A 15,748-nucleotide genomic window follows, 5' to 3' on the forward strand; every position below is an offset into this window, starting at 1 on the left:
AGGGGGTAAGAGGTGAAAAATTGGAACAAGAGGTTTGGCAATTGTTAATGCTGTAAAGTTACCCATGCATATAACCTGTAAGTAAAAGGCTATTAAATAAAAAAAAATAAAAGATGCCTTTCCATCAAGACAGCCTAAAAGAACCAAGAGTCACCTCTATTGAATTGACATAGATTCTGATATAGTGGAATGAGAGCTTGAACCTCCAAAGTGAAAAAAGCAAACTTTTCTCTCATTTTGGGGTTGTTATACTCCTACTCCACAGTAGAGCTCCAGAGAAAAATCTCTTAGTCAGTAAATAAACATTAATAAATTATTTATTAACCAAAGCTTAAGTATGGCTTATGTCTAAGTCAAAACTTAAGTATGTTTTTCTCTAAAATGAATTAACAGAATTACTTCTATAAAAGATACAGAGTAGATTTAGGTACAGGACAATTATTTATTTCCCATCCCACAAAAAAAAATACTGAAACCCAAGAGATTTAACAAATAATCAAAATATAAAACAACAATCCATACTATCTATTATACTCCTTGAGAGGTAAAGGCAACTTTCTAGGACTGATGAACATATTTTGGCATTCACTTAGATTCTGTATTTTCCAAGCAACTTATTCTTCCAGCTATTCTAGCCAGTCCAAATATGATTTGGGCTTTCTTTGTCTTTCCAAGGCACCTTCCTTATCTCAGTCATTACCTCTTCTGAGCAGTGATGTAGAAGTACTTTCCGCTGGGCAACTGGCACAGGTTTAGCTCTTCATGAACTGATGAAGGGAATTGTCCATTTCTCAGGTTTCTGTTTGGTGGCCTGCACTCAGAGAGAGAAAAACACAAAACTGATGAAGCAACCAGGGGATTGAGGTCCAATCTCAGACTTGTGGCCATGTCTTGGGTCATAGCCATTATTACTGATGAAGAGGAGAAAGGGAAGAGAAATCTTCTCCCTACTCTTGTTAAATATCCAAAGGAGAGGAGCGTGAGCTCCAAAAGATAGAATAAAAAGGAGGGAGATAGGGAACCTTTCTCTTCCCATTGCTCATTGAGTGAGCGGTGTTTCCAAGTTTAGCGCACAATATCTTTGACAATCAACCAATCCACAAATATTTATAAAGGGCTTTTTATGTGCCAGGTACCACGCTAAGAGTTGAGGATAAAAAAAAAGTGAAAACAGTTCCCATACTTATTCTACAGAGCTCCACATTTGAGAGTCTATGAGGGCTCGGTCACCCCAGACTAGAAGTTCTTCAGCAATGAGCCAGAGCACACATCTGTTCCTGGAAACTAAGTCTGTGTCCAGCCTTGGAAGGTGTCCCACTTTCCAAGCGCCACACTCAGATTTGTGATTTCTCTGCAAAGATGCCAGCGCATTCACTTAACACCGTTTGCTCAGCCATTCCTCAGAGGAGGATCTTCCACTTTGTTTCTGCTTCTTCACCACTACAAAAGCGCTGCCATATAAACATTTCGCTGCATTTTCAACAGCTCCCCCAAAAGACGCTTATTGAATAATCCCGGATTGGTTATCTACTATTTTTGTGATATTGGGCGAATAATTTAACTTCCACGGACCTCAGTTCTCATTTGTAAAGTGAAGGGCTTGGACTAGGTGTTTTCACTGGTTCTTCCCATCTCCAAAGCTAGGATCCCATGAATAACTCATCAAACCCGCCAGAAAGGGCCCAAAGACTCCAATCCGTGGCATTTTCTAATCAAGATTTCAATAATAAGAATAAGGCGGCCTCAGTCCGCGCGGCACTTTTGTTCTTGTGGAAGCGAGGAACAACCTATGGAGACGCGAAGGATGAGCCTGAGAAATTGAGGAGGACCGATGGGACTACAAGGAGGAGGGCGGCCTGCAATCTGCGAGTCTCAGAGCTGCCCCGAGGGCTTAAAGGATGGTTTACAACAAGAGGCGTCAGACTCTTGTTACAGCTTTTGGCTAAGGTGGAAGCTATTCAAAAGCGGCCTGCTTTGCCTCGCGCAGTCCCTTCGGGATGGGATGGGATGGGATGGGATGGGATGGGATGGGATGGGATAGCGGGCGACTTTCCGGGGAAAGGACGGCTTTGGGCCTAGCGGGGTTTGACGCTTTTCCCGATTTCCTGCTAACATCTGGGGACGTCGGCGCAGCCGCAGAAGGCGCAGGGAGCGCCCGCGCCGCCCGCCCCCCTCGGGCCCAGGGGAACTATTTGACACCCGCACTCCTTTCCAGACTCGGACGGGGCTTCCAGCTGAGAAGGCCGGCGTGGGTTAATTGCCGGCAGCCGGGGACGGGCTGGATTGGTTAACGGGAGCCAATGGGAAGGGGCAGATTTGGCGGGCGGAACGAAGCAGCGGCTAGCGGGGCTTCCGGACCACGTGGGCCTGGGCGGAGAGCCGAGCGGGGCGCCCAGTGAGGCGGCGAGCGGCGGCGGGCGGCCAGGTACGCGGGAAGGGGCGAGCCCGCGGCAGGCCCTCGCCGGGCCGGACCGGCGCCGGCTCGGGGCGCGAAGGGGCGAGCGGGCCGGAAGGAGCGGGGAGCGACCGGGCTGGGTTACGGGTAGCGTCCCAGGCACCCGCGGGCCTTCGGAGGGCTGGGGCGAGGCGCGGGGAAGGAAGGGAAGGTGCGGGAAAAGTCGCCCCTCCCGTTCCACAGATTAGGCAATGTACTACCGGAAGGGGTCCTGGAGAGGAGACTGTCCGACTGCCTCATTTCATCCCGGGGCAAAGTGAGGCTCACTCTGAGTGATTTGTCCGAGCTCACGGATAATTGCAGAGCTAGGAATCATTGAAAGCTGTTTGTGGTCAAACACAAACCCCGCGCTCTTTCTAGTACAGAACGTCATGTATTTAGGCTGAAAAAATGATGGTTCTTACATCTTAAAATCTATTTTATACATCATGTGTGGACAGGAAGGCCGGACCTTGAATCTCCCCTCTGGGCACTTCCTGGCCCAGTCACTTGGCCTCTATATGCCTTATTAATTTTCAGGTACTTACTCATTAAGTTATAGATAACTTGAAGTTGTTTGAAAGAAATCCCAGACTAGAAATTCTCTTCCAATGAAAACACGTATTTTTCCTCATGTAATCTCAGATATGTGCCCCAACCTCCCACCCATCCATCCATCCGTCCGTCCGTCCATCTGTCCATCCATCTATCCACCCACCCATCCACCCACCCATCCATCTGTCCATCCATCTGTCCATCCATCTATCCACCCATCCATATATCCATCCATCTGTCCATCCATCTGTCCACCCATCCATATATCCACCCATCTGTCCATCCATCTATCCACCCATCTGTCCATCCATCTATCCCATCCTATATCCTCCATTATCCGTCCGTCTGATATCCATCTAGTCCACTCATCCTGATACCAGTCAGTCATCTATCGTCAGTCTTGTCGTCTAATCCTTGTCAAGTGTCAATCTGTCTATCCAGTCAAGTCTACAAGTCGATCTAATCGCGTCCGTGTATCAGGTCAGTCTGTCGTCAATCATGTCTATCAGATCAGATGTGATCCAGATCGTCATGATCATTGATCATGTCAAGATCTATCGTCACTGTCTTCGTCAGATCATGATCTGATCAGGTCAGTTGATCGGTCAAGTCGTCGTCAGTCTGATCGAGTCCGTGTATCAGTCAGTCATGATCGGTCAATCTAATCCTTCGTACGATAGATCAAGATCGATCTAGTCATTATCGAGGTCAAGTCTATCCACTGGCTACGATCGTAGTCATGATCAGGTCCGTCTATCATCATTAGTCATGGTCCATCTGTCAGTCAATCACATCCCAGTCGATCAATCTGTCTCTATCGATAATCGTCCAGAGTCCGTCATCATATCATCACGTTCTTCGACAATCCATCCGTCCAGTCCAATCTCATCTCCGTCCATAATCTTTCCTGAACACTCAAATCACTATCTAGATAAAAACCACCAAATCTACGATTCTGTTCACGTCTGTCCATTGAGTCACACTAACCATCCGCTATCCATGTCCTTACGTACAAGTTCTCAATCTGTGCCTGTAAAACAGAGCGTACTGTAAATAATACAGATGAAAATCCAACTCTATCTTAAATTATATTCTATGTCCACAGTTGACAAATTAGGCTTAGAAGGCCATCTCTAGCTGATCAAAAAAATTCAGACAATGTTCTTATAAGTTATGCTGTAAACAAGTTGAGTCATAATTTTAGGAGTAAAAGATCTCTATGACTAAAACTTAGAACTGCTATCATACTCGATGGATGCTGATGACCAAGTTTCAAGATTCAATTAAACTTGTGTTTTAAAATTAGAGGCCTCTAGGGAGTTTTAGGTCTGGCCAGGTCAAAATAGTCAATTCTGAGATTTTAACTCTAGATAAGAATAAGCCCTCATAAACAAAAGCTTTTGCGGAGGTTCAATAATTTTTAGGAGGATAAAAGACTCTTGAGACCAAAAAGTTTGAGAACTGCTGTTCTACTCGGATGATGATTTGGTGTGACAAGGTTTTAAGACCCAAGTTAAACTTGCTGTTTTTAATAATTATGGCTTCTTTCACTAGTTGGAATGGTTAGATGCAGTACATCAACTTTAAGTTAGGGACACCCACCTTAGGCTATTGAGAACAAATGAGAATTTTCCTTAGAGTACAGTGTTATAAATGGGACTACCAAGTATTCATAGGGTTTTAAAGAACAAAGAATCTCTAGGGAATGATTTGCTACCACTTGCTGCAATTGAAAAAAACTTAGCCTTTCCATTGATGGAAAAGGGAAACCTGGAATTGCTATTAATAAAGAAGTGGTGCTGCAGTTGGCATTTTCGTAGAACTTAATTGCATCCCACCTGCTACCTTAATGTTTAATCTCCTTCTCAAAACTCTTTATGGAGCTCTCTATCATCTTTTGGCATTAGATTCATATTGCACATTGGTGCTGGAGGTAGTTGGAAATAATAAATGGATAAATTTTGCAGATGATCTGTGGGTTTTCATTATTCTCACTGTATATTTTAATAGGTCAGTAAGAAATAGTTATACACAAGCTTCTTAAACTGTGAATTTGTGATCCCATATGAGGTCAAGTAATTGAATGTGGGGGTCATGAAAAATTTAGCAACACTAAAAGGTTTCTGAATGTGCAATGACCAAAAAGTAATTCAAAAGCAAATATTTAATGACTCTGAAGTGTTTCTGGCAGTGCAACCTATGTTGCATCATACAACTTCACTGCAGCCTTGGTTTTTTAATACAAAAGTATGCTTTGCACTGCTCAAGTCATTATACCACGCAACACCAACAAATACTACCAAACATTTCAATTTATATTTGAAACTATTGTATGTTATAAATTGTAGTGTTCATACAGTGCAAAGTTTTTTGCTTTTATACAAACATAATAATTTAATTACAGACAATAAAGACATTTGAACATTTTCCTATTTATCATTCTTCATCATGTAAATATCAAATTAGTATATCTTTGGATTGTATTGTATTGGAATGTTTGCTTTTTTAAAAAAAAATTGCTTTTATCTCCTTTTACAGAAACTTAAGTGTTTAATTGCAGCAAGTAATGACAAAATATTATTTTAATAATATTTCTCCATCATCACTGCTGAATGTATATGTAAGTGTGAACATCAATTTTTAAAGTAAGCCCAAAAATGTAATTTCATAAACTGAAGTTAATATCTATTTGAGAAATTATTAGCAATATTTGTTTATATTTTTAGAACAAAAATATTTTTCATTTATGGTTAATTGACTAAATTTAGACAGAATAGGTAAAAATACTGATGGCAACATGGCAGAGTCTTCACTACCAAGTTGTAGTACATCTAAATTGATAAGCTAAAGAAAACATTCAAGTCACTTTTGATGATGATGATGTGGGAAAATCTCTTTGCTTAATTTGTAAGGAAGTTTTGATTTCAGAGACTAGAGAAACTAGCCAAACCAAAATGACATAATACCAAGCATACAGCATACGGCAATTAACCAAAATAATATTTTGAACTTTTAAAAATCTTCAAATAAAGGACAACAGTATTCTGAGAAATTTGTTACTGTTGATGAAAAATATTTCCTTGCATCTTATGAAACTTATTTAATTACAAAAACTAAAAAAACTCTACATGATAGGAGAAAAATGTCATGTTATCTGCCACTATTAAAATGTCAGAAATAGTTCATGGGAAAAAGTATGGGGATTTTTTATTTATAGACAATTTCAGAAATACTTCTTTTCAAATTTTGATTCTAAAAACCTAAGTTGCGTTCATAAACCATATTCAATTGAGTAAGAAATTATTATTTTGAAAACAATGACCAACATTTTTTGGGGGGGTGGAGATTGAGGGGGTCCCCTTTCTAACTATTTTTCCTTGATTAGTGGTTAATAAGGGATTTATAATAGCACTTACCTCACAATGTTCCTATAAAAATCAAATGAAATAACATGTAAAATGCTTTACAAATCTAAAAATGCTATATAAACACTACCTGTTATTTTTGCTTTTTAAAATTTTTTTAATATGGCTGCATATTAAATTGTATTGGTTATTTAGGGATTATGTTGCACATTCCAAATTCTGGTTTCTCAGGCAGTAATATCACCTGAGAACACAGATCTTCAATATAACTTTCTATAATTAAAACAAAAAACAACCCCCTCAAACCCCAAACATTTGTTTTCTGGGTGAAGTCTGAATAGTGCAGCATTTTCCAAATTGTTCTGTAGGTTCTTGGTAGACCATGTGATGGGAATTGGGGTTTCAGGGAAGAATTTTTACCTATGCTAAAGATATTTCCCCCTTTAAAGTGTTAAATATGTAATTATATATCTCAAAAATACTAATCTTTGGCAATTTTTCATCATGAAAGGAGTTATAATGTCTTCCATTTTCTACAGAAATGTCTAATCTTTTATCTCAAAGTTATTTCATTCCTTTTAATATCCTGGACGCCCAGACGAGCATTTATGGTTTTATCAGTGTTTCAGGCTTAGAAGTGTTCCTTGCCAAATTAGTTTGAGGAAAACAGTTTTAATGATATTTCATTGATCCTTGTAATATGGTAAGTACACATGAAATATTTGTTACTTGTATAAACCTTTTCTACCAAAGGACTGGGATAAATTAATTCATTCTGGAAGCATGTAATGAGTATCATCATTGTGTAATGAACTGTAATTGGCCTTCTGAGGTTAAAAACCCCGAACACAGATCCTCCTCACAAAGAGCTGGCATTCTAGGTACTTACCCCTGAATCTGTACCATGTCCAGGCCACACTCGACAAGACCGGAGTTAATGGGCTGAACCAGGTTTGGGGTAACCAGTAGGCTGGAGAGTTGTCTACCCCAAGCATGCAAAGTCTCAGGCTCTAGCCATTATCTCATGATGTCATCGGTCCTCTGAAAAACAAAGGACAAAAGAATATGAATTTCTTCAGATGAAGAAATGAAAGCTATATTTAGTCATATGAGAAGATTTCTCTTTACTGATCTTAGACCCAAAGCATGGCTCATATTCATGGCATTGTTTCTCTACTATTTGACTCCCTGTTTCTCATAGGGGTCCATCTTTTGATGAGAAAGGCCATAAAGGTATTCTTGGTTTTATAGTCCTTTAGTCAATGGAGCAACTCCACTACAGTCTCTGGGGCTTCATTTGACAAGTATTTGTAGAACATTTGCCATGGGATGCCTATTTTGTATAAACTTGAAGTATTTGCTGTATGGAGGTATATAGGACTCTGCTGCAAGGGCTTGCCAAGCCCTTTTCCTGGCTGCCTCTCCACCTTTGGTGTCCACTTTCAGCTCTCACCTGTGGCTCCAAGAAGCTGCCGTGTTATCAGCAGCTTTGTCCTGGATGGGAGAAAGGAAGGGCTGTGTGGCCCTCCTGACCTGTCCCTCTCGGGTCCCTGGCGAGGCTCCCAGAGATTGATGTCTGTCCTTCGTTCTTGAAGGGGGAGTGTGACGTTGGAGAGGTGGGCTCACCCAGATGGAGGGTTAAGTTAGGGGGATCTCTGCCCCCAAGCAAGGGGGGTATTACAGCCTTCATGTGGTCCAGTGGGCAGAGGAGAACAATGTGTTCTAACACCCTCCAAAGGAGGCTAAAGTAGTCAAGACTTCCATGACTCTGTCCAGGAGAAGGCCTGAAGCTGGACACTGAAAGAGACAACATACTTGTCTTGGGGTTTTGATGGTGTAGAAACACAGGGAGAAGTAGGATGTGGACCGTGGCATGAGCAAATATGCTTGTAGGTAGTACAGGGGGTGGGCCTGAGTCGTGGGCTACTAGAAAGGTTGATGGAGAACCTTGAAAACCAAATGGAGGAGTTAAGATCTGAGCAAATCAACAGTTAGGGAGCCTTGAGAGGCCCTTGAGTAGGTAAGCAATTAGATGAAAATGAATATTTTCTGCCACCATAAAGCAAATTTCTGCTACCTCTAAAGAGGTAACATCATTATGAAGAGTGGGAGGTCAAAGGGGCAGGAGAAGAATCCCCGAGAGGTGCAGATGGGTCTCTACCGCCATGCTGCAATCATAGGAACCGGGACTTTTGTTGTAGGATCATCAGAGTGGATGCCTCAGCCTGACTGGCCCAGTGACTGGCTTGGAAGGCTTCTGCTTGAATATTCTCCTACTCTTCTCTGTATCATACCAATCATGTTATACTCAAAACAAACAAGTCTGTAAATCTAGGGTTGTCTTTGACTCTTTCCTTACCCTTCACAATTACCATGACCTATTGTCTTGAATATAACCCTTTTCATTTCCACTAAAACCACCATAGTACAAGCCCTCATTTTTTCCTCTTCTTAAAATACTGTAATAGAATCTTTTTTTTCCCTCATCATTTTGACTAGATTTTTTTTATTAAAGCTTTTTATTTTTCAAAACACGTGCATGGATAATTCTTCAATATTAACCCTTGCAAAACCTTGTGTTATTGTAATAGAATCTTAATTGGTCTTCTTACCTAATCTTTCACTGATCACATCACTCTTCTACTTAAAAAATCTCCAGTGATTTCTAGTTATTTATGGAATAAAATACAAACTCCTGATCCTGGCATTCAGGGCCATTCACAAAATGTCTTTAATCTATCTTTAAGACCACACCCTCTTCATTTATTCTATTTCCTTTTCTCCCCAGTTGTTAAAGTTGTATCTTACTCTTTGTGACCTCATTTGGGTTTTTTGTTTTTGTTTTTTGGCAAAGATAGTGAAAGTGATTTGCCATTTTCTTCTCCAGCTCCTTTTATAGCTGAGGATACTGAGACAAACAGGATTAAGCAATTGGCCAGAGTCATACAGCTAATAAGTGTCTGAGGTTAATTTTGAAATCAGGTCTTCCTGACTCAAGGCCTACTCAGTTATTGTGCCAACTTGCTGCTCCATCTTTAAAGCCATATCATCTTCGTTTATTCTATTTCCTAGGCAAATTTTATTATCATCAGCCCTCTCTTCTCATCCAGCTTTATCTCTATGACTTGGCTCCTGCCTGTAGTGGATTCCTTCTTTATTTTTGTTTGAAGTCCCTCCCTTCAAAACCTAATTTGCATTCTACTGCTTTGATCTCTCCCTTCCTTCCCTTACCAGAATCTTTGAAAAATGATTTCTTCATCCTCAAATTTCTGATAGGATTTTTGCCTAGACCTCTCCTTCATATTTACCACATATACTGTCTTGTACTTGTTTTTGTACCCTTTGGCACCTCATAATTGGATTATAGGTTCCTTGGGAGCAAGGTTTGTATTATATTAATCTTTTTATCCCCAGGACCTAATATGTAAGATGTGCTTAAAAAATGTTTGTTGAATTGAATTGGCTTGTTATTGCCTTTCCATAAGGAAACATTGCATTATTGCTTATTTAGTTTCCAGTCCCTGAGGGGAATATACACATCTAAGGGCAGCCTCTGCTATCATCTATGTTTAAGTCTGACTTTTTTGCAATTTATTGACTTTTAATTTAATAACTTTTTTGCAAAATATTGAGTAACAACTTTTTGTCTCATTTTCTCTATTTGTTTAGTGGAGTAATTTTTAAAAAGGTTCACGCTTGTTCTTCAGCACCTACAGGCTTGCTAATCTATTTGCTTCTTAACTGCAGAAACTCACTGTACAGGAAGGAGTTTGCTTTCAACTGTGCCTAAAGTTGTCTTTAATGTCTTTTTTGTTGATGTGCACAACAATGCACAATGCAGAGGCCTCCTCAGCTCTCTTTTCACAATAGGTTATCTTCGCCTGTTCTTTGGTGCCAAAGAGTCTCTTGAGTACAATGGAATTGACAAGAAGAATTGGAAGCATCATTACTGGAGAGCCAGGAACAAGAACATCCCCTGTGCTCTTTACTAATCCTGTCTCTACAGCAACTAAATCTTTAATTCCACTTAATTTCAAAGTAGAGAGTAACTTTAAGACTGAAACAAAATCAGACCCCATTTTCTCTTATATATTCACAGCCTGCAAATATTACTCATGTAATTTGAAAACAAAATAAAACCTGTTTTGTAGTTCATGTCACAATTGCTCTGGGATGTCATTATTTTAGGTAGGGTATGGATTTTTTAGACCTTATCCTATTCAACCTCTGCATACACGTCTGGACATTATGCAGACTAAGATTGTTAGTTTTTTGTGTTGTTTTTTTTTTTTTTTAAAGCAAGTGATACATTGTTGGTTTATATTTAACTTGTGCTCTGCACTGACTGAAATTTTCATATATTCCATTGCCAGCACAGGTATTGTCTTATTTCATCATAGAAATGTAAAATTGGAGGGATCTTAGGGAGCCTGAGTAGAAGCAGGAGAAATTCAATTTCATATTACAGTTTCTTTTGGTAACTCAATTATGGTACTTTATATATTTTCCCCATTTCATCTTGCAACCTCATCTTCCAATCTGTCATGATAGTTTTGAATATTGATCTTATTACTTGTAGGATTAATTGTCTCAAATTATTGTTATCTCTGCATTGGATAAGGATGCCATTTATTTATTGATTCCAGTCATTGGTAAAAATGTTGAACCAGTAAAGGCTAATGAGAAAATCCTCAGGCACTCAGGCTGATGTAGAAGCATTAATCACCACTGATTGAGCAAAGTTGTTTTCCTCGCTGTGGATTTACCTAACCAAACTGGTGTCTAGCCTACCTTTTGTCATTTTAATCACAAGGGTATTGTGGGAGTTGATGTCTATGTCATTCCCTTTTCCTACCATCTTAATAACCCTATCAAAAAGAAATGAGACTTATTTGGCATGACTTCTTAATGCACTCATACTATTACTGTAGTCTCTTTTAAATGCTCACAAATCATCAGTTAAATATTCTATCTTTAGAATTTTTCCTATTTTGGAAGGAACATCTAAAAACCTAAAAAAAATTGGATGACAACTTGTCAGAGCATAAATCCTTGAATTTCAACTGTCCAAAACAATGAACAAAATTCTTTAGTTCTGTCTTGCCCACTTATCTTGTCTATAACACTTTTCATATCCTTTGGCTGTGGCAATTAGTTAATAAGCATTTCTTAAGTTCCTTGGATGTGCAAGGCACTGGGTGCTGAGGTTACAAATAAAAAAGGCCTTCCTTGCCTTCAAATAGCTAGCAAAGAGGAAAACATATTCATAAATAAATGTTACCACTGAACCTGTCCAAATGAAAAAGATACCACCCCAAGTCGTCCCCTATTCACCTGCCAAAATCTTTAGAATAGAATTCCTTTGCCTACCAAGGCAATACACATACACACACATACAAACAAATGGGAGTGGGGATGGGGATCTTTCTCTAGAAGTGGATAGCTATTTCATTATGAATCATTTGATATTGTCTTGGTTCATTATATTGCTGAGAAGAGTTAAGTTTTTCCACAGCTGATCATCATACAGTATTGTAGCTATTGAGTGACAATGTTCTTCTGGTTCTACTTACTTTACTCTACATCAGTTTATTTAAGTCCTTCCAAGTTGAAAAATAATTTTATAATAAATTAAAAATTAAGTTTTCCTGAACAGGACTGGGTAGTGAGTAAGGATTGATTATTTAGATTTGAAAATTTCGCTTTTTTTTTTTGTTCTAGTTTATCCATTATCTATCTATAATGGAAAGACTGGTGTCTTCAGGTCTCTTAGGATTTTTTTGTTGGTTCTATCTTGGATACTCTTGTGTTTACTAAATATTTGATTGTACTGTTTGCTTAATGTCATCATATCCTTTTGGTATTATTCATTAAACTGTTACTGAATTTGGATCCTGAACTTGGTCTTAACAAACTTAGCTCAACAAATAGACTTCATAGGGAATTCTTTACATATCATTCAGAAGAAAAATTTCCAACCTATTTGATCTTTATAGAATATACAAGAATTAGTATCATGATGTGAATGAATTTTTTCATATTCTGCATCTAATAAGTACCACAATTAATGTTGTTCTGCTTATATGGGAGAAACACAACAATGCTTATACTGAGAACGTTTTTAGACTTATTCTCAGGAAAATTTTAGGATCTTTGTCAGATCCAATAGATCTTCCTTTGGGCAGATTTAAAAAAAAATTTTCCCCAGTTACCTGTGGTGTTTTCCATCCGAAGTTTATTGGGATTGCCTTGGATCACTGAGTCATTGAGAAGAACCAAGTCCTTCATAGCTGATCATCATATAATTTTGTGTGGTACTTTGTATAATGTTCTCCTGGTTTTGCTCTCTTCACTCAGCATCAGTTTAGTTTTTCCAGGGTTTTCTGAAATCAACCTGTTCATCATTTCTTATAGAATAATAATATTCCATTATATTCATATACCACAACTTAGCCATACCCCATCTGATGAGCATCTACTAATTTTTCAATTCTTTTCCATCACAAAAAGAGCTGCTACAAACATTTTTGCACACATGGGTCCTTTTCCAAACTCTTTTGTGATTCCTTGGGATATAGACTAATAGTGACACTGCTGGATTAAAGGGTATGCACAGTTTTATAGCCCTTGAAGCATATATGGTTCCAAGTTGCTGTCCAGAATGGTTGGATCAATTCACAACTCCACCAATAATGCCATTAGTGTCTCAGTTTTCCCATGTCTCTCTCCAATATTTGTCATTATCTTTTCTTGTCATCTTAGCCAGTCTGGTAGGTATAAAGTGGTATGGCTTAGAGCATTTTTTCATGACTATAAATGACTAGTTTTTTCATCTGAAAATTGTTTATATCCTTTAACCATTTATCAAGTGGGGAATGACTTGTAGCCTTATAAATTTGGGTCAATTCTCAATATATTTTAGAAGTGAAGACTTTATCAGAAACATTGTAAAAAATTTTTCCCAGTTTTTTTTGTTTTCCTTCTAATATTGATTACATTGGTTTTGTTTGTGCAAACCCTTTTTAATTTAATGTAATTAAAATTATTCATTTTGCATTTCAGAACGTTCTCTAGTTCTTTTATGGCCATATATTTCTCTCTTCTCCAAAGATCTGATCATGTACCCCTTTTGACCTTATTTTGGTATAGTGTGTAAGAATAGATCTAAGCCGAGTTTCTGACATGTTATTTTCCAGTGTTTCCAGCAATTTTTGTCAAATAGTGAGTTTTTATCCCAGAAGCTTGAGTCTTTGGGTTTATCAAACAGTAGATCACTCCAGTTATTATTATGTCATGTGTATCTAACTTATTCCACTGATCCACCACTCTTATTTCTTAGCCAGTACCAGTCTAGGTGGATAATCAAGTTGCTATGTTTAATATTTAAGAAGAAAAACTAGTCCATAATCTATTGGTAGAAAATTCCCTAAGATACAGAAACAAATTCTTAGTGGGTTGTCAAATGTGGACGTATGTGGCTTATTTATTGGGGCAGGGAAGGGGGAAGGACGCCGTCATATACAGAGATTGTATTCCAGTAAGAACTTTTGGACGTACCTCTTATGAATTTCTCTTTCCCAATAATTTCTTTTTCTCCTTCTTCAGCTTCCCTTTTGCCTTCAGACATGCAAAGAGCTCCCTTAGCTAGATGGGAAAAATATTCATATCTTTGTTGGTGTTTACTTTTCTGGTAACCATCTTATTTCTCTTCCTATACCAAAATCCTACCTATTTTCTCCTTAAGTCCCTGAAATCAGGTTTTATATCTTAATAGCTCTACTGAAACTGTTCTGATCCAAACCCTTATCAGCTCATGCCTAGATTGTTGTAGCAGCTCTGACTGATTTCCCTGTGTCCGGGCTTGCTTCTTATTTATTTTGTTCACTGCTGCCAGAATAATCTATTAAAAGCAAATCACTTCCGTCAAGGCTTTTCCAATGAGGGCCTGTTGTCTATCAGATAAAGTGCAGACTCCCTCTCTTGTCCAAAGGCCCCTCCAGCGGCTGCCTTCCCCACTGGGCTGTTTCAGCCAGCTGTTTTCTCTCCCTAAACATGATGTCTGAGTTTTGTTAATACTCATTTCCCAGCCTGGAATGAGTACTTGCTGTGGTCCCTGCCCACCCCTTATGCCCCTCTTCCATCCAGAGATTACCTAGCCCTCCTTCAAGGCCCAGCCTAAGTTTTGTCTCTTTCCTTGGACCCCTTTCCTTTGTTCATAGACACATTGGTTTCTCATTTCTCCAAGCTCTAGTAATCCTTGATTGATCTGTCAAATCTCCCTCAGCAGTCTTGTGACTGGACATTGAGGAGTCTTTTGGTTTCCCAGTGTGAAAAGAGAATTTTGGGAGGTTTTCTCCACAAGTGCTAAATAGATCTTATTGGAGATCAAGAGGAAGTCATACTGGGAGTTGGGAAGGGAAAGGCTAGTAAAATGGAAAGAGGGCTGGACTTGGTGTTTCGAGAGCTGAATTCAAGTCCTGGTTCTGGTACTTGCTACTTGCTAATGTATCAATTGTTTAATCTCTCTGAGTCTTACTTTCCCCATCAAATAAAATAGGAATCATAATATTTTCACTTTTCACCTCACGTAATGTTTCCTCAGTTTGGAGGAGAATTTAAGAGAACTACTCACAGGTTTCAGATTATTTAATCTAATCCTATCACTTTACAGAGGCACCTAGGGAATACAGTACATACAGCACTGAGTCTGGAACCAAGAAGACTCCTCCAAAGCTGTGTGACTGGGGAGCTCACTCACTTAGCCCTGTCTGCCTCAGTTTCCTCATTTGTATAATGAGTTGGAAAAGGAAATGTCAGACTATTTTAGTCTTGCCAAGAAAACTCTAAATGGGGTCACAGAGAGTCAGACACAGCTGGAATGGCTGAACAAGAACTAATCATTTTACAGATTAGGAACCAGAGGCCCAGGGAGATGAATTGATTTGTAAGTCCTCTCATTTTGCAGATGAGGAAATTGAGAGCCAGAGAAAGATAAGGTGTCCTGCCCCATAGCACAAAGGCAAATAGCTAACTGAGGTTTTCTGACTTCAAATCCAGTCTTCTTTCCAGTATACCATATCATGCACATAATATGCCATGTCTTCCTAAGATTTGTGGGCTCTTTGATCTCAACATTTATTGAGTGCTTATTGTGTTCAAGACACTTCAGCAACTGGAAGGGTGCTTCAAAAGCTGAGTGAGACCCAGTCTTTGCTTTTGAGAATGTAATAATAAGGGAAAGTATATAAATAATTATAGTGTAAGATACAATGTGATATATCATTAGAGAAATACCAACAAAATGACTTGAGAGTTTGGAGGAGGATGAGATAATATCTGTGGGTATGAAAGAAGGCTTCCTGAAGTTGATATTTGAACTAGATGATGTTAGATG

Source organism: Sarcophilus harrisii, chromosome 2 (assembly GCF_902635505.1).
Source record: "Sarcophilus harrisii chromosome 2, mSarHar1.11, whole genome shotgun sequence".
Lineage (NCBI taxonomy): Eukaryota > Metazoa > Chordata > Mammalia > Dasyuromorphia > Dasyuridae > Sarcophilus > Sarcophilus harrisii.